The sequence below is a fragment of the Artibeus jamaicensis genome, unplaced genomic scaffold (assembly GCF_021234435.1).
Source record: "Artibeus jamaicensis isolate MK-2021 breed Jamaican fruit bat unplaced genomic scaffold, CSHL_Jam_final scaffold_369, whole genome shotgun sequence".
Lineage (NCBI taxonomy): Eukaryota > Metazoa > Chordata > Mammalia > Chiroptera > Phyllostomidae > Artibeus > Artibeus jamaicensis.
Window position 1 is genome coordinate 13,962,619 of NW_026522042.1, and position 18,626 is coordinate 13,981,244.

General features: G+C 48.1%; 1 protein-coding gene across 8 annotated transcripts in view; it reads right to left on the reverse strand.

The window, feature by feature from the left end:
- PDZD2 (PDZ domain containing 2) overlaps window positions 1-18,626 on the reverse strand; it is a 321,357-nt gene that overhangs the window by 171,815 nt on the left and 130,916 nt on the right. The window contains exon 1 of one of the 8 annotated variants that reach the window (XM_053657281.1): window positions 313-778. The exons of the other annotated variants lie outside the window; for them this stretch is intronic. The gene's annotated coding sequence lies outside the window, so the exon portion shown is untranslated. Of the gene's footprint in view, window positions 1-312; window positions 779-18,626 lie in introns of those variants that run through there. 8 annotated transcript variants of the gene reach the window in all.

Sequence of the window (18,626 nt, forward strand, 5' to 3'; positions counted from 1 at the left end):
CCACTCCACGGTTCCCCTCTCCGGCATCACACACACTCAGCGCGCCTCCTTCTGTCTCCTCGTTGACAAGCCAGTTCCAGCTCGGTTACCCCTCCCAGGGAATACAAACCACATCCAAACACGCAAACCCAAGTGAAAAACAAGACACCCGAATGGTCTGCGAGATGACTAAAGCGGAGGCCCTCGGGAGGCGGCAGCGTTTCTCCGGGGCTGGGGCTCCCTTGCCACCCCCGGGGGTCCGGCTTCACTCGGCGCCCCAGCGCGACGGGATGCAGAAGCCCCGGATTCCTGCATGTGGAAGCAGATCCCTACCTCCAGTTTGGAAGTCACCAGCGGGGGCTCTTCTCGGTCGCGTCCCGCGGAGTCCCGGCCGGGGGCTGCGGGCTGGAGTAAATCCTCCGGGGCTGGGCGGGGCTCCGCGCGCACGGGCCAGCCTGACCCTAATCACCTGCTCCGGGCGGGCTCCCGGCCCGGGACGAGGCCCCTGCGCGCGCCTCCGGGCGGCTCTCCCGGAACCCGGTTCCTGCCGGGGTTCCCGAAGGCTCCTCCCGGCCCCCTCCGGTCCGTGGGAGCAGCCCTCCTCCCTCCCGCAGCCTCGGTCGGGGAGGTGGTGCGCGGGCTGCAATGGAATCCCAGCTCGGCTCGTCACTCCCCTGCTCACTTGTCAAAACTCCACAGCGTTCCAGACCCCCTTCCCCGGTCACTCCCCTCGCCTCGCTGGGAACAGGAAACCGCCCCGGGGTGGGGGGGGGTGTCTCGGGCAGTTTGGGGCTGTAGATGCAGACACTTAGTCTACGTCCAGTGCTCAGGAGCTTCCACTGGTAACTGGGAGCAGGTTGGGAGGAGAAAACGCCCCACCCAGACACGCTCGCGGGGTCCCAAGGTCTCCTTCCAGCCGCCGCAAGAAGCTCCACCCCCCCACATCAATTCATTTCATAACTGCTTCGTTTCATAATCAGCAGCAGCAATGGGTTTTCCCTGGGGGCGGGGTGGGGCGGGGTGGGTAGGGAGAGCCCCAACCTCAAATCACAACCATCGCACCGGGCAGGATGTCGGGAAACTTTCCAGAAATCTCCAGTGAGATTCTTTCTGCTGGAGTAACCAAATTCACCACAGCTGAATTACAATCGCTGGTGACTGCACAACTGAAGCATTTCCTTTATACCTTCTCCGGCTTCGCGCCCCTCCCGTCTTCTTGGGGTTCAGTCGACAAGTCATCCCCCCGGCCCCCAGAGGCATGAATGGGCCTGGGCCGCAGGGCCATCTCTCCAGCTGCAAACTGATGAGGAAGCCGGACCCTCGGGCTCGATTGTTTACATCACACCCACTGAGGGCTTCCTGTCTTATATTAATGGGAAGACAAATAAGGCAGGAAAAGAGTGTTTGCTTTTTCTTAGAGCTGCGGTGAGTGGGGGGCAGGCAGAGAGGAGGAATTGCCCATTTCATTGCACGAAGAGGTTGCTTTTCAAAACTTCAACTGTATTTCGTTCCATTTTTCTACTTTAACATTTGTTGAAAAGTAACAGCAGTGCTGTGCCAAACCTCAAACCATTAAGGGACATGTGCTCACGGCACATTTTCACCTGGCTGCGGACAGGGATTCAGGGGTGGGCGGTGGGCGGCAGCTAGAGGACTAGAGACCCCCCCTCCCCGGCTGAATGGCACAAACCGAAGCCCTGGGCCCGCAGGGACCTGCAGACAGGTGCACGCAACTCACCCCATTCCTTGGGGTTCATACAAGAACCTTGCCTAGTCCCATTCTTCAACTCTATGCCTCTAAGCTACGGTTCTCCTCCCAGGCATCCAGCAGCCCCTGGAAGTAAATTAGCTTTGCAACGGATAGATCTGGTGGAATTTGAAGCAATTAATTATAAAGGAAGAGGCAAAAGAAGCCTCCAGTTCCCAGTCCCATTACTGCCATCAGAGTGGGTAATTAGCGCCTGGGAGGGGCCAGCCCATGTCGAGACCCGCCTGGCCACCTGCCCTCTCTCAGAAGCAGCCCGCAGAGCGCCTGGTAAGTAATCATCATAATCATCAGTCCTGGAATTACCCCCAGTTGCTTCATTCAGGTTGGCACAAGAGCAAACCGGGAAACAGGCAGGAATCAGGCCGTGACAGTCCTCCTTGAGAAGTGCTGGGAGGAAGCAAACCCCCCCATAAAGTGTATCTGGAAGAGGTGAGGGTGTGGCAGCCAGCACCGACACGTGGAGCTGGGCAGACACTACATGTGCCCAGTGAGAGCAAGCTCTGCAAGCTGGTCCTCAAAATCCCACAGTTCCTGGAGCCAAGCAGGTTGGGCTGACGAGGGCGGGGCGGCCACGTGCATCAGAAGTCTCCAACGGGAAGGGTGTGCCCCACAGAGAGGACAAGGGTCTCCGTGAATGTGAGGTCCTCCCCACTCCCTTCTCCTTCTTTTCTGCCCTGAGCTGGCAGTCCTGACGAAGTCATTCACATGTTTCTTATGAAGCATCTGGGCACCTAAGTTTTATGGGGCTTAAGTTAAAATGGAATGATTTTCTAATAATTTCAGAGGCACTCCTTTTCTTCCTCGCTGCTTTCTCCACCACCAGTTTCTTCACGCTTCTAACTTTCCCTCCTCTTTCACCCTGGTGTGCAATTGATGATGTGCAAACCAATGCTATTTAAGCATATGCAAGTATATACTCCCCATCCCCCCACCAACCTTGTTGCCTGAGTTCAGTGTAGGGTGCATATGTGCTGGGAATTAAAATGTAACCACATCTGTAGAAGATCTTAATTTCAGGAAAGCCTTGAATGCATATGACATTCTCATCAGCCAGAAAGATGGGATCTGGTCTGTATTTTCCCTCACCGGGCCTCGCCGCTGCCTGGAAAAGAGATCAATGGCTCAGCAAACAAAGGGGTGCTTAAAACGTGGCCTCCAATTTTGTCCTGGGTCTGGTTTAAATAACACTTCAAATTGCTGTACGCACACCCAGAGTCTAAAGATAAAATTAATTTGTGTGGGCATTGTTGACATGTCAGGAGAATCCAAAGTAGATTCAACACATGAAGGAAATGGCTCATTAAAAAGAGTTCGGCATTGATGGTTAATGTCAGAAGCAGCATCCTGGGGGGGCGATGGTCAATATGACAGGCACAAATGGGCTTAATATTTGGAGTCGAGAAAACCTGACAAAGACTGAGGCTCATAGCAGCCCATGCAGCTACAGACTAGGAATCTGCGGGTGTGCTGATAAGAAAGAGGCTACATGATACTAGGGTGAATTTGCATGAGTGGGAGTTTGATGTAAAAGAGAGGTGCCTTTCCCACAAAAAAAGAACTTGGCAGCAGACTCTTCTTAGGGGGGTATGTCCAGCCTGAGGCCCCTTATTTTAAGGGAGATGTGGAGACATTGGAAAGGTTCCAAAGGAGAACCTAAATGATTAAAGAGACAGAAAATAGAACCTATGAGGGAAGGTTAAAGGATTTGGAGTTGTTTAGTCTACAGTAAAAAAGTGCTTAAAGGCAAATGTAACCGTCTCCCATTTGAAGGGTTATTATAAAGAGGATGCCGACCAGCTGGTCCTCGTCTCTACAGAAGACAGAAGAGGTAAGAAACTCGAAAGCAAGATTAAAATTTGGGTCAGACATAAAGAACACTTGCTTGGTGTAACGGTAACCGACTTGACATCGACATCACTGTGAGTGAGATCTTCACCCATCTGACTCCACCGCAAGTGATAGTCTTGCATGGTTAGGCAGAAGCCAGGCTGGAGAATGTTTTTCACCCCTTCTGGAGCTACAGCGTTCCTCATTTCTCCACCGAATGCTGGAGCCAAGATCCTGGGTGCCCATGTTCCCTGACTCACAGAAAAGGCCATGCACAAACACGCACCCACATCTCATTGGATCTTTGTTTATTGCGATGGGTATCTCTAAGAGTATGACCAACTTCAGGCACTGAATAGATGATAACTGTATTTTATAGATTCACTCTTCCACATAGTTTCTGGGTATAGGCAGCATTGCTTTCTTTGTTTAGTTGGCACACAAATATTAGTTGACGATAATGATAATAATAATAGCTATGAATTATTAAGCTCTTACTATAATTATGTTGGGCACTGTGCTAATTACTTTATGTAGATCATTTCTTGTTTATTTTTTTTTGCAGTAGCCCTGAGAAGTGGTAATAATTATCACCCTTATTCTAACCCAAGGCAACTGAGTCTCAAGGAGGCTAAGTAACACAGCCAGTGAGTGGTACAACCCCAGTTCAAACCCATTTAGTCGGCCTCAAAGGGTGCGCTTCACCTCACAGCATGGCCTCCTGTCATGAAGCGTTTTCAGCTCTTATGAGGGAAGAAACACTGTGGAAAGAGGCGTTGGTGCTCGGTGACCCCAAATGACCAAAAGCCAAGCCTTCCCCAGGTTTCCACTGCCTGAGGGATGCAGCAGTTCTTCCAGCTGAACAGGAAGGAAGGACTGACCGGCCTTTTGACCGGAAGCAGACGTGGGTATCTCCACAAAGCTGAAGGGTCCAATCAAGGCTCACGTGTACTTCATTAATTAGAAACACTTGGCTGTTCATCTCTACCCCCCGCCCCCCTGCATATATATAGTAGGTCTTCTAGGAGTTTTGAACGACGACAAACGCATTATGCCTGTGATGCTCTCAGACTGGACTAAGATGGGGTTTTCCAGCTGGTGGTCAAGGCTCTGGTGGGTTATTTCTAAAGGCCTCTTATCAGATGTTCCCCAAGCGTCTCAAAATCCAACTCTTTCCTTTAATTCAGCATCCATGAGAAAGCATATGGATGGGTCACATATTTTTCCAAAGTCAACTACTTTCAGATCAAGGAAAGATCTGTAATGGGGTTTATTGAGTGCTGTTGTATATCAACAATGGATGATTCATGAGTGAAACAGACATCAAAATGATTTTTAGAAAGGCAAACGAACCACACACAAACAAAAAATTAAAAGCCTTGATGCAAATTACTCCAAAGGACAGATATTTTCCCATTAGGACAATTTATCCCGAGTCTATAAACAGAGAGGGGCATAATTATCCAAGTGTTTGCTAACAGATTTAAACCTTATGTAGCTATAAAAGCTGGAGAGAGGAAGAAAGAGGAAATTCCCAGGAGATCCCCAACCACATCCAGGGCTTAACAGATCTCTATAAATACATACAAAGGCCAGCAGTGATACCAAGCAAAGCACGGGAAGAAACCTCAGGATTTTAACCCGAGCCACAGAAATAACTTCGAATTGTCTTAAAACTAAACAATGACAATTCTACCAATAAACTTTCAGCCAACACATGGGCAGGCTGGTGACTTACTGGTGCTCCAGATGTAGCTGAATGAATGAATTAATGAGCAGATGAGTGTCTGAACAGATGCTCAGGCAGCCTCTTTCCCCTTCTGAATCTCTGTTGGAAAGAGGCTTTTTGGTGCTTCAGACCCAAAGCTCCCACCCAGGGGTTGGACCATTTGATGCTGGTACTCTGGAAGCAGCTGGTGGAACCAGACTGGTGTTTGATCCAGAGACACCAGTTTGTGATCTTGCCCCGGACACAGGAAGGGAGGCTGTAGTACCTGTGGACCGTCTTTGCAGACCTGGATTTGAAAGCTTCCGTTATTTACCCTACAGACTCTCAACTTCATTTGAAGTCCAACAGAATCGAGTGCTAAGTAGCAGCATCTATTGGGATCTCACTGGATGCTGAGTCTTGTTCTAAGTCCTTTATGTTTTAATTCATATCCTGATTACAATCTGAAGAATGTTTACTATTATTATCAATACGTTTTACAGGCAACAAAACTGGGCTGAAAGATTACCTGGTTAGCTCAGTCATATAACTAGTAAGTAGAGAAGCTGGAACTTAAACCGATTCCATCTGGAACACTTGATCTTAACTGGTCTCCGATGCTACCCGCACAAATCTTACCTCCTGCCACTGCTTAATACAAAATTACTGCCCCAGTCCAAGGATTACACACAAACGTGCAAAGAACATTCTGAGCTCTGCAGGCAGAGTTCCCTGAGCCCCCCAGCCCACTGTCACCTCTTCTCCAGTGAACACAAGGGCAACACACCACACCTCTGCAACCAGATCTCAAGTTCCTTGGGGGATTAGCACTGAGTGTTGAATGGCAGTGTGGGGGATGTAGTGGAATCAGAAAGACCTAGATTTAAAGTCCAAATCCCATCATTATTACCCACGGGACTCTGGGTAAGTCATCTAACATTTCCTGTTCGCATATCCAAACCATATTCCTTAAGGGCTAATTGGGAGGGAAACTTGAATGAGAAAATGTAAATGAAGTGTCTAGGATGGTGCTTGACACTGTAGGCCGGTGATTCTCAACCACGAGCTATTATGACCCTCAGGGGACATTTGACAATGTCTGCATATATTTTTGGTAGTGACAACTGTGGGGAGGGGGGCTACCAGCATCTATCACCGCAGTAGAGGGCCAGCTGTGCAGCTAAACATCCTAGAAAGCGCAGGACAGTCCCCCCCCCCCCCCGGGAAGGATTATCCCACCCAAAAGGTCAATAGCAACAGCACCAGGGCTGAGAAACCTGCTGTTATTTTTTATAAAAAATAAAAGTTCCCATTTTCCTCCCTTTATTTTTTACAGCACTGTGCTTATGGTAGGTATCTAGTAAATCTTTGTGGAGTAAACCTATGCATAAATGGGCACGTGAATGTATAAATCCTGAGATAATTTGCTGGTCAGCAGCTGACCTGAGGGTGTGGTCTTCTCATGGCAGGGGTCTGGGTGGGAGTTGATTAGCGTGGAACCGGAACTTTCCAACATCCCCGTCCAGTGAAAGGAATTCTGAAAAAGAACCAGTCTACTGCTGGGGCCTGAGTCCAAGGGAAGCGGTGTCAAAGTTGGTCCTTCTGAAAGGCCAGCTTCTCCTCATTGGCCACTCCTCCCAAGTGACATGCTGTGGATTACTCTGCAAATGTCCCTTCGTCTGAATCTAATGCCCACTCCGAAGAATGATGCAATGAAAGAACCAGAAGGCCTTGGAAGAATTTGTTCAGTCCCTCACCCCACGTCTGCCATTCATCACTGCAACAACCCCGCACTCGCTGGAGCCCAGTCAAATGAACTGTCATCAAGAACGCAAACTAGGAAACACGGCGGGAGCCAAAGGAATATGCAGTTACTGCTTGACGTTTTGACAGGTTTAGTGAGATCAGTTGTAAGGAGTGGAAACCCAGGAATAAAAGCCTACATTCTTGGAGATAGCATTAGTGACTTTAACACAAATGAGGGGTGGGGAGAGTGGGCGATAGAGAGAGAGAGGAAAAGAGAGAGAATTCCTTCCATCTCCCATTTGCCAGCCTTGGTGGCAACACCTGCTTCCCTGTCCATCTTTGACAGTCAGCATACTTAAGAGATTTTTGTGTACTTGTATCTGAGAAATTTTAAAACTAAACTGTAGTTTCCTGTCATCTTGAAGCTTCTCTGAGAGACATCCTGAACCAAATTACCTGCGTAGAACGGTGAGAATCAGACTCTTTCCTGCCTTGGGCCGGTGAGTACATCCAACCTGGGATTATCCCCCTCACTGTAACCACCTTCACCTGGCTAATCCCTCCTCTGCACGCTGGACTCGGCTTTGACATCACCTTCTCCAGGAGTCTCACCCTGAGCCCCCCCTGGAATGTACCTGGGCCCCTCCTTGGTGCTACTAAAGCATCCCCTGTCCCTTCACCTGTCTGCTTATGCTTCTAGACTGTAAACCCCATGGGGGTCAGGCTATGTGACCTTGTTCACCATTTTATTCCCGGGGCCTGGCATCGTACCTGGCACATGTGGGTGCCCCTCAAATAGTTGTTGAATGAACGAGTATAAATCAGGAGACTTCCAAATGCCTTGTTCCTACAACCAACTTACTGAGGGCTGACTGTGAACCAGATATTGGTTTAGGCACTGGGAAGACAGCTGTTACTACTTTGATATTTAAAAAACAATAACAGGAAAAGCAATCATAGTTAATGTTTATTGGATATTTACTATGTACCAGGCATTGGGCTAAGCTCTTGTATTTATTCTCTTTTAATCTTCCCCTCCTCCAAAGCCGGGTGGCAGACACTATTATTATTTTCATTGTACCGATGAAGAAAGCAGGCCACTCCTATGGACCTTAATGTGAGAGAATTTCTGACGTTGAGGCTCCCTGAGGTCTACTTACATGGGATTAACTCACACCAGCTAAGAACATGTCAGTTCACATATAAGCTTTGCGATGTCTGTCTTCTTACGTAGAAAGACCCTATCCACTCTTCAGATTGTCTGAAATTTACTTTAAAATACTTTGATAGCGACTAACAAGTGATGCCAACTGTGACCCACAGAGGAGGGGCTGTGCCCTGATGTTGGGGGATCCTGGGAGCCTGCTCCCTGCAGGGACAGGGGTGGCTGTGGCGGACCCGGAAAGTGCCGCTGTCTTGACCCGCCCCACAGGTTCCTCAGTTAGCAGGGTGGAGGTGAGGGGCGTCTGTTCATCTGTGCAACGGAGACGCTCAGGCTGGTGAGACAGTGCGCACCGCTGTCCTTGCTGGCTGAGCTGTGAGGGTCCAGAGAGGCCAGTTCCCTAACACCTCCGAGTGACACTTCAGCTGCACATCCACAGGGCCGGGGTCCCCCCAGTTACCGCAGGATCCTGCCCCTGGGCCTGACCATGAAGTCGGGTGATTCTTCCCACAGAGTCACAGTCCTGTTGTGTGCCCTTCAGAGCGCGCCTGCTGGAGGGGCTCCCACAGCAGGCTGAGAACGAGGGAGAAGCGGCTGGGGTGTCGCCGCGTGGACAGAAGCAGGCTGCGGGACAGTTGCCGTGCCTGCGCACCGAGACCCACTCTCTGTACCGCAGGCGTCAGGATTTGCTTTCAGGATGACCTACCACCACGGTGATCGGCAGCCTCAGTCCCACTCTCGTGTTCCTGGCAGCTGCCACTCAGTGATTGGCGTTTGCTCTTCAAGAACCTAGTTCGGGAGCGTTACAGAACCAGGCCCTCAAGCTCCCGTTCCACCCTCCCCCTGCCCTGTTCTCTGGACTAGAGGAACCTGTCCCAGCCCACGAGGTCTTCGCGCACTGATCTACCCCTGAGAACTGGGACTTGGCCATCGCAGCCACGCCCTCCTCTGGGCCCGGCCCACACCTCGGCCCTGCCAGCCGGCTTCGTGATGCTGAGCTCTATGTCCCCCTCCCTCAGAAAGGCCTTCATGGACTCTGAGGAGAGCTGAAGCGGGCGGGGACCCCAGGAACTCTCCCTTTCCCCGGGGTCTCCATCTACCGGGGGCCGGCGCCCTTCCCTCACAGGCCTGTACCAACGTCACCAGATAAAATAAGAACCCCCGGTTAAAACAGAGTTTTAGGTAAAAAAAAAACAAAACTTTTTTTAGCCTAAGTATGTTTCAAATAATGAGTGGAAATTTTCTTTTCCTAAATCTGACAACCTAGTTTGTACTTGCTACTCAGTTTTCATAAAAATCACATCTATATTCAGATAAATAATTATACAGAAAACAAAACATATAGACACTGTTAAAAGGCAGAACCCTTAAAAACATCCTCGGCACTCTGTTTGTCACTGTGACGGTGTCCTCTTCAAGGGTGGGCCCTTAACCGTCTTCTCTGTAGCTGCCTGGGAGTCCCTCACCTCTGCCCAACCTTTCTTACTCGGTTTATAATTCTCTTCCCGTGATCAGTCTTTGCATCATTAAGTTCAACCACTTTGATCCTTTCTCTCTTCCCTAGCAATTACCATTCGACTGAATGCTTCACCTTGGCTTGCTCTGTCTTACGATGACATATCAAAACATCTCCTCTTTACCAGTCAGTGAACACAGTAAGGAAACACTGAAGGGCTAGGAAGTCATTCCCCAATTCCTCCAAGTTGACCTCAAGGATCGGATTCCTTCTCCTGACTGCCCAGGCTCTCTAACTAAGAAATCCTTCCTGAAAAGCAACACTGGACCCCAACCCCAGTTTGGATCTGGTCCATCACTGCTCCCCATCAGCATGAGAAGGTCCCAGTTGGGGAAAGCAAAGGACCAGATAAAGGTCCAAACAATTTTCTCACAAAGGAAAAGACTGAATTTTTTTCTGCATCCTGGGGCCACCTCCACCAAGTCCTTTACAAATCACACCACACAGGGGGCCACACCAATACCCACCCTGAGAGGTGGAGAGAGTAACCCACTTATAAACACATGCCTGGTGCGGGGGCGCGGGGAGGCTGTGGAGGGAAACTAGCCCTGTGATTACTTTCAGTTTTCACAGAAAGTAACTGGGATTGTAAGTGAGAGACAGTGGGTAAGGCTCAGAGAGGGGACCAGGGTAACCAGTGAGGTCTGCCAAGGCATGGACACTCCCTGGGTGGGCTGGTTAAGGGAAAAGGAAGGACATTAGTGAGATCAAGAAAGAGTTGCTAATGCATCAAGGGGGAGAAACCCTTTGAATGGCCTCAGCCACATAGAACACCACTGAAAACAGCCATGGTGTTAGAGAGGCAAGTGATGTTGCTATTTAAAACTTCCATCATAATATATTACCATCACTTTCAATGAACTATCGCTTCATTCCCCGCAAGGAAGAGAAGATACATAATTATTATCTTCACTCCACAGAGGAAAACATGTGATGAGAAGGACATAGGAAGTTCTAGGGACCCAGGTTTCCTGACTTCCGGTCCAGAGTGCCTGCCTTGCCTAGCGGATGGTTGTTGCTCTATTCGGAACCGCTGGGACCCTGGCCAGGAAGCCGCTTTCACACTCATCCCAGTACGTCCAGAAGTACGTGCTGGGATCTGGGACTGGGCTGTGTCAGCGTGAGCGGCCGGGTGCGAAGAGGGAGGCCTGGGTTTGATCTCGGCTCTTCTTTGCCCGCGTGCATTCTCTTGTCTGTCACTGGGAGAGTGACAGTTACCTCGCGGAGGTGTCACGAGCTATGATGAGCTGGCGCGTGTGGAGTGCTGGCACCAGACTGCAATATGCATGAACATTATTATTAACAGTGACTCTAATTGCAGGTTCAGGAATCTAACTTGTGAGGAAGAGCTCAAATATATGCAAATCCCCGCTACGAGAGGGATGAAGTGGACGAGAACTGGTAGCTTTTCAAAGCTACCAAAAGGCTTGTCGAGTTAATACGGTTTTTTTTTTGAAGTGACCAGAGAGAGTGACAGACTAATAACGGCTCACAGCTGTCGACTGCTCATGGTGTGCCAGGCACAGTGATAAGCCTTTACCTGTATCCTGTCACCTTATGAGTGAAGGATTGTTCTTCGTTCTGCCATTTGACAGTTAGGAAACCTTGCTTGAGTGCGATTAAGAAATTGCCCAATGCTACACATTTCATAAGTGGTAGGCTCAGGACTCATTAGGTTCATGGTCTCAGGCAGGCAGCCCGACCACAGCTTTCCTGCAGGGGATTGTGAGTGTGAGTGAGAGTGTGAGTGTGAGTGTGTATGCACCTGTGCGTTCAGAAGAAAAGACACCAAAGATGAGCAGCGACACGGTGGGCTGACAGGCGACCTGCACTTTGTTCTTTATGCCTTACAGGCGTATGCACTGCTTTCATCGCTTAAAATGTTTTCCATTTTGATAACAACTACAGGCTTTATAAAAACAATCCAAAATGAGTCTTCAAAAGTTTAATGAAAATGACCAGTCCTTGGATGCATGATCCCCCCAAGGAAGGAGTAGACAGCCATGGCATTTCCAAGGGCCACTGTCATTAAACTTCCAAGTTTTTATTTTCATCAAAGAAACCTTCAGAATGAAATGAGCATCCTGTTAACACAAGTTACATCCTTTCCTGCCACCTAGACGCTCAGGTTCCATTCGCCCTATTTTTTGAGAAGACCTAAGTCCTAATCTTAAATCTCCTCATAATTTGAGCATCAACATTAGCCTCAAGATTTTTCCAATAATTTACTCTATAACACCACCGATGAGTTCTTAAAATGTTTTGTTTTACTACACTTTCCCTTTGCACGACTGTTTACTACTCACAAGCAAATGCCCTTCTCTTCCACGGCCGTCACTGAAGACAAAATGATGAAAGATCACCAAAGCAAACATTCATCTTACTGTTTGCTCTGAACCCTGAAGTCTTCTTCAAGGAGAAGAGCCGTGAAAAATTAAGATTCGGTACCTGCTGTAAATGGAGCTAGTCTTCAAAGATGACCTTGGTCGGGGGATAAAGGACTTGAAAGCAAATTGAAGAAACTCGAACATGATACCCTCTCCCTGTTTTTCTGCTGTTGGTCCCAGTGCAGGAGGAGCAGGGGGGAGCTGCCTGTCCTCTAGAGCCGGGGCCAGGCTCTTCCTGGTGAGAGCTCCTGGGGGTCCCCCAGGTCAGAGAGCCTGGAGGGCAGGAGGGAGGCATGCTGAGAAGCCCCCAGGGAGGCTGTGGGAGGCAGAGTTGTGCCCTGCTCCCACATACCACTAGAGATTGCTTAGAAGAGGAGGTTAAGAGGCTCTATTGGGAGCAAATGGCTTGGAGTTCAACTAAGCAAGGAGTCCAGGCCGTGGTCACAGACCTGACCACCTGCGAATGCCCCCACCTGGCATTATCTGGCTGGGCTGGGCTGGGCTAGACGCCCGGCTGCAACTTGCAGGTGGCAGGGAGGTCTTACGGCCCCGTTTACACTGACACGGGGCTGCTTGATCAGTGGAAATCCATGGACGGGGAAGAAAACAAAGACGACTTATTTGCTTTTGTGCTCTGTAATGTACTTTAACACCAATGCCTGCAGATACGTCTTAGGGAGCTCGCCTGCACATTTGCATGGCTGTTTACCTGTTTGAATTTTGCTTATTTTCTCTATCAAAGTAGAAAAGCAGGACTGACCATCAAAGTCTCCCAGACTGTGACTCCAGACCTGAGATTTCGGAGGCACAGGCGCACGCCAGCCTCTGGGTAGTCTTCCTGACTCCACAGGTTTCCAGCTTAAAATACACCTGGCAACCACCATGTCTAGAAGCGCAGAGTATCATTTTTAACACTATTGTATTTTTCACAGATTGAAGACCCTGACGGAGTTTTGTATATTTTCCCTACGTTCCCAGAATTAACAGACACCATGCATTCTCTCTCACTCTCTCATTGTCTCCTTTAGCTCTTCTTCCGATGTCCTTAGTCCCACCTCATTTTATTTTGAGCCGCAGTTTCAGTCGGGGCCTATCAGGGAAGCAGATCCACCAGGACTAATACTTGACAATGGATCTGACCTCACACAACTGGGAGCTGGTTAAAGTGTGAGCTGGTGACTGTAAAAGGCTGTCACTTCACTGGCGGGGCCCGAATGTCAGTGGGGCAGGCGGCCAGGAAGGAAATACGAGAGTGAGGGAGAGCCAAGGCCCAAGGACATGTGTAAGGGGACATGAGCTGAGGGGACAGGGACCATCTCCCGCCTCAGCCTCCAGCTGTGATAGTTTTGCTGGCACCCTTCAACATGGAACTCACCACATGCTGGCCTGGGGGTCAGGGGAGCTGTGCCAGGACACCCTGGAGGACCTGGGACGCCACCCCACAAGGTGCATTATCCGACAGTGATGCCCAGGGCCCTGCAACAACCTTTTGAGGACGCGTGCACAAGCACACACACAAATACAGCTGCTGCTACACTCACACGTTCTAAGTTGGTGCACAGGGCCTCCCACGGCCCACACCCACTCAGCACGGAGCCCTGAGGGCATGGGAAATGCAGCTCCAGCTTAGTTCAGCCAACCCCTTACAAACCCACCACTGCCTCCCCTCAGGGCACCGGCCCCAGAGTGAGGCCATGAACGTTTTATCTCCTACATGGTTTAGGGCAGGGATCCACAAACCTTTTCCATATGGGACCAGAGCATAAGTGTTTCAGGGTTTGCAGGTCATGTATGGTCTCTGTCTTACTGAGGGAGTAAGACAGCCTTTACAAAAGGAGAATCCATCCTCAGCGGGCAGGCAGGAGTTTGCTGTTTCCTGGGAAGCAGGCCCCAGCCCCAGAGCCAGGAGGCTCTTCTGGGGGACTTGGGGGAAGTCCCCTCACCCTCTAAGGGGGCTTGGACCTTCTCATCTGCAAGGTGAGTGTCTGTGAATAGTTTTGCATCAGGAATGAACACTAGAGACGCAGTGAGTCTCAATGTTGAGGGCTGGGTCCCGCGGGTGAATGCAGTTTGCAATTGCAATATAGATTCTTATTCCCATATAGATTACAGTGTAATTATTATTACAATATACTCTTAATGGGAATTAAGTCGCATGTACTTATCCTCTTCTTTCAAAATTGAATTAATGGACATGCTTTATTTTAATAATCCTGGATAGATGAGACCCTTTTTCAAACACAATTGCTGGAGGTGACCTAAAAGCCTTTGTCTATACACCTTCACATTCGTCAGAGAGCACCACCATCATACGAGAGGTTTGAAGAGAAAGCATTTATATTGAGTTGTGAAAGTTTGTGAAAACCATGTTTGTTTTTGCAAAAACAATAAACTTACTACTTGTTTATGCAGAAAAGACTGAAATGCTTACACAAATACCAACGGCATGCTATTTTTTTTTTTTTTGGTAAGGTTCCATTTCAATCTATTTCAAAACATATAAATCAGAGGGGTAAATTGGGAACACGAACACAGACTGTCTTTTTGCAAAAAAAAAGACAGCACATGAAAAAGCACATAACATATAATACCTCTATTTATTTTTAGGGGGACAGTTATGGAAACTCCAAATCTGGACCCACGGGGGTGGAGGCCTCCATTCTCAATGGCTGACGCGCCTGCCAGATATAATGGGCCTGGTGCTGGGCCAGTCACAGAGAACTCAGAAACCCGAGACTCTCGTTTGAAGGAGGAATATTTCTTTGATTCAGCAGACGTTTACTGAGCTTTCATTATGTGTTAAGTGCTGTTCTAGTTAGAGATGCCAACCCAACCCAAGACCATGAAGCTCTGTTTTTCTCCCCAAGTCATTGATAAAAATGTTAAACACCAGCTTCAGACATCACTGCAGGGTAAGGGGCGCTCCTCTTTGTAACTGTCGCTAGGCGAACTCTGCCGTTCTCTATCAGCAAGGCAGGTTCTGTGAGGCTCAAAGATGAACTAAAGGCACTCAGTCCAGAGAAGCTCAGCACGGAGAAGACCGGTGCAGAAGCCCTGGCTGGATGGCTCAGGTGGTTGGAGTGTCGTCCCATAAGGTTGCGGGTTCAATTCCTGGTGTAGAAGATATCTGAGGGGTAACTCACCAGGGTCTCACGCTGAAACTGAAATCTATGATGCCTACGCATTGGTGACCTTTTTCCTGCCTTGTCCTTGGATGGTGTACGCTGGGAGGAGTCTCGCACAGAACGACTGAACTGTCTCGCTCTGAACCACAACACATGGAGTGTTCTCTCTCTGTCTCAGAGAGTGTTGGGTACGCCTGCCTGGGCTATCAAAGCTGTGAAATAACCAGCCGACATTTCTGAAAAGCAAATATTCCCGAAGGGTTCTGGTTTGTTTCCTTTTGATCACTCCTTAATTACAACAACTAAGAATGGAATGAAATAAATCTCTTAAAGATGTATTTACCAATCACAAATCTTTTTTTTCTACAAGCTGAGGTCACCCACCATCTTTTACATAGCCAAATGGAAAAAAAAAATCTCCAGGGAAGAGCACCACAAACTGTTCTGGGACCAGAAAGTTGTGCATAAAGGTGTCTTCACTGAGCCACAGCTCAGAGCCATTTCTCACCCTCTATTTCTGTTGCACAGCTCAAAACATTTTTTTGGAGGGTGGCCAAAAATTCAAGAAACTTTTAGCCACTTCATCTTTAAGCTCATTTTTATTGTCATAAAATCAGCCATTTAAACTCTGGAAACCCTTTCTAGGAAGAAGCTCTATATTATTTTCTTTGACTAAGGCCTATTCCTTTCAAATGGAGAGTATAAGCGTGTCCTATTCCATATCTTAAAACCTGGGAATGAATGGTTGGCTAGAAATGGGGGTTGGGGGGTGGTCAGTTGCTCGGACTGAGTACATTTCTCTCCAGACCTGGGCACCCCCTAGAGAAGGCGTCAAGCAGTAGAAGAAAACTTTTTCAGGTGTTTCCTCCTCCTGACAACAAATTTGTGCCTCCGGAATCGTGAGAAAATAAGCTTCTTTCTTTAAGCCATCCAGTCTGTGGTGCTGGGAAGTCCTAGCAAACTAACACCCTTTTTAAAGCTGATTATTATCGCATCGAATGCACAGGCCACACTTTGCTTCCCCGTCCGCCCATCAGTGGAGGTTTGGGCTGTTTTCACCCCTCAGCTGTTAAAATGCTGCCGCAGACGTCGGTGTGCAAATGCGTGTTTGGGTTTCTGCGTTTGATCCTTTGGATGTGCACCTTAGAAGTGCAATTGCTGGGTCATATGGTAATTCTAAGTTTTAAATTTAATATTAGCTTACTTTATTAAGGAGCTGCCATACTTTTTGCACTTTTTACTTTACTCACCACTCATAATAAAAACAGGAGATGTATGTACATATGTTGGTTTAGATTCTGGGAATTTGACCTCTGTTCTTTTTTAAAGCACTCTTGTCTTCTGCTGTGAAGAACATTTTCTTATAAAGACAGAACTGGTGTTTCATCATTTTTTATAAGTTATCTCCACTCCTTTATCTTTGCCTAACCTTTTTACTCAGTTTACAGGCTTTCTCACCCCTTGGTTATTCTTTGCATCATTAAGTTCAGCCCCTTTGACCCCTTTTCACTTCCCAAGCAATCAGTCTTCAGTGTCCTTATCACCATGACCAACACATCTTGTTTCATCCTCCGTCAGAACGCCTCCTTTTCTACTGGCTAATGACCCATGACGATGGGAAACACTGAGAGGGAGCTGGGTCCCCACACCTCATAAACTGTCCCCCGAAGGTCGCCATCCCCCTTGCTTTCCCAGTGGGGGAACCTCAAGAGGAGCAACTTCGGAATGTAAACAGCGAGTCTGAGCTGAGCCACAGTGGCTCCGCATTGGCTGGAGAAGCCCTGGTCAGGGAAAGCACAGAAATTTGCACGAAAAGATGATGCCTTTCCTAAAGGCCTCTGAGAAACAATCCCTCAATCTGTGCAAAGCAGGATGTTCGGATGTCGTGCAGAAGCCCTGTGAAAAGCCACCTCACTTTATCCCGGAGAGGTTTCAGCCTTCTCTGTTTATGCTGATGAACGAGCGTGGGTGCAAGTCCTGGAAAAAGGGGTGGAGGGAGTCACAGCCAACCCTCCAGGGCCTGGTCCAGCGACGGGAGGATGGTTGGGGTGACAGGAGAATTTGGGGGGGAGGCCAGAGCAGCTGGAAAGAAACAAGTGGGGGCCTCAGGGAGCTTAATTGCTTTAATACGTTGAAAATCAAAAATGATAAATTTCACAAGTAAAATAAAGATGGCATTAGATTGAATGTATTAAGAGAGTGGTTTGGAGTGATATTGGAGTAACTGTAGTCAAACAGACAGTTGGAAAAAAACATGATGCTAAAAACCATGATGATACCGGACAGGCAAGTTAGCATGAAATGATGAATACCGCTTTACTTTGATTGGGAGGGTGTTCACCACTGGGAAAGGGCGTGGGGGGGCCTTTGGTATTAGTAAAATTCTATTGCTTCATTTGCTTGACGGTTAATATAAAGTCTCACTAACTGAACCCGTGATTTATGCATTTTTCTATATGTATGTTACACTTTTTAAAAAGTTTGTTGGAAGAAGCACCTCTAGAGTGATAGAATGAGGGCCTTCAAATATCTATTTCTTCATAAAAGCAACAAGAATCCTGGAAAAAATATCAAGAGCAACTTTTACAGAACTCTGGAAATTAACTAAAGGCTTAAAGTAGTCTAAAAAGCAGTTTTTCAAGAAAAATGGCTGGATCTCAGTAAGCCCAGTGAGCTTTGTGGCATTTTAAGTTACACTAGTCCCATCCCTTTCTCCACAGTTCCGCACAGCTTTGAAAACCAGCAGCCTCACAATGAGGGCAGCATGGAAACAAGCAGCCCAGCTGCCACTGGGTCAGAACGAGTTGGGAGGGTCTCCAAAGCCCCGTGTCCAGAGAACTCTCAGTATTTGTCCTGGCTGGCAGCTTTCTGCAAGATCCATTTTCAGGACTTGTCTTTATTTGATTTGACTCAGAGCTGACTCTGCAAGGACAGCCCAATCCCTAGGTCATTTGTTGAAAATAATCAATGACAATTGTTTAGCATCTTGAGGTACCCGAAAAAATATCTGCAAATCACATAGTCAATAAGGGACTAGTATTTAGAATATATAAAGAACTCTTACCACTCAACAACACATACAGGCACTGATACAATTTAAAAATGGGCAGTGAATCTAAACAGACATTCTTCCAACGATACCCAAATGGCCAAAGGCAGATGAAAAGGTGTTCAACATCATTAGTCACTGGGGATACAAATCAAAACCACAATGAAACACCACTTCACACCGGCTGGGATGGCAGTAACAATAAATAAAGATAATAACTGTTGGTGAGAATGTAGAGTAATTAGAACCCGCATGCACTGGTGTGAGAAAGTAAAACGATACCACCCTTTTAGAACAGTTTGACAGTTCCTCGGAAGGTTTCACACAGAGTTACCATATGACCATCAGTTCTATTCCTA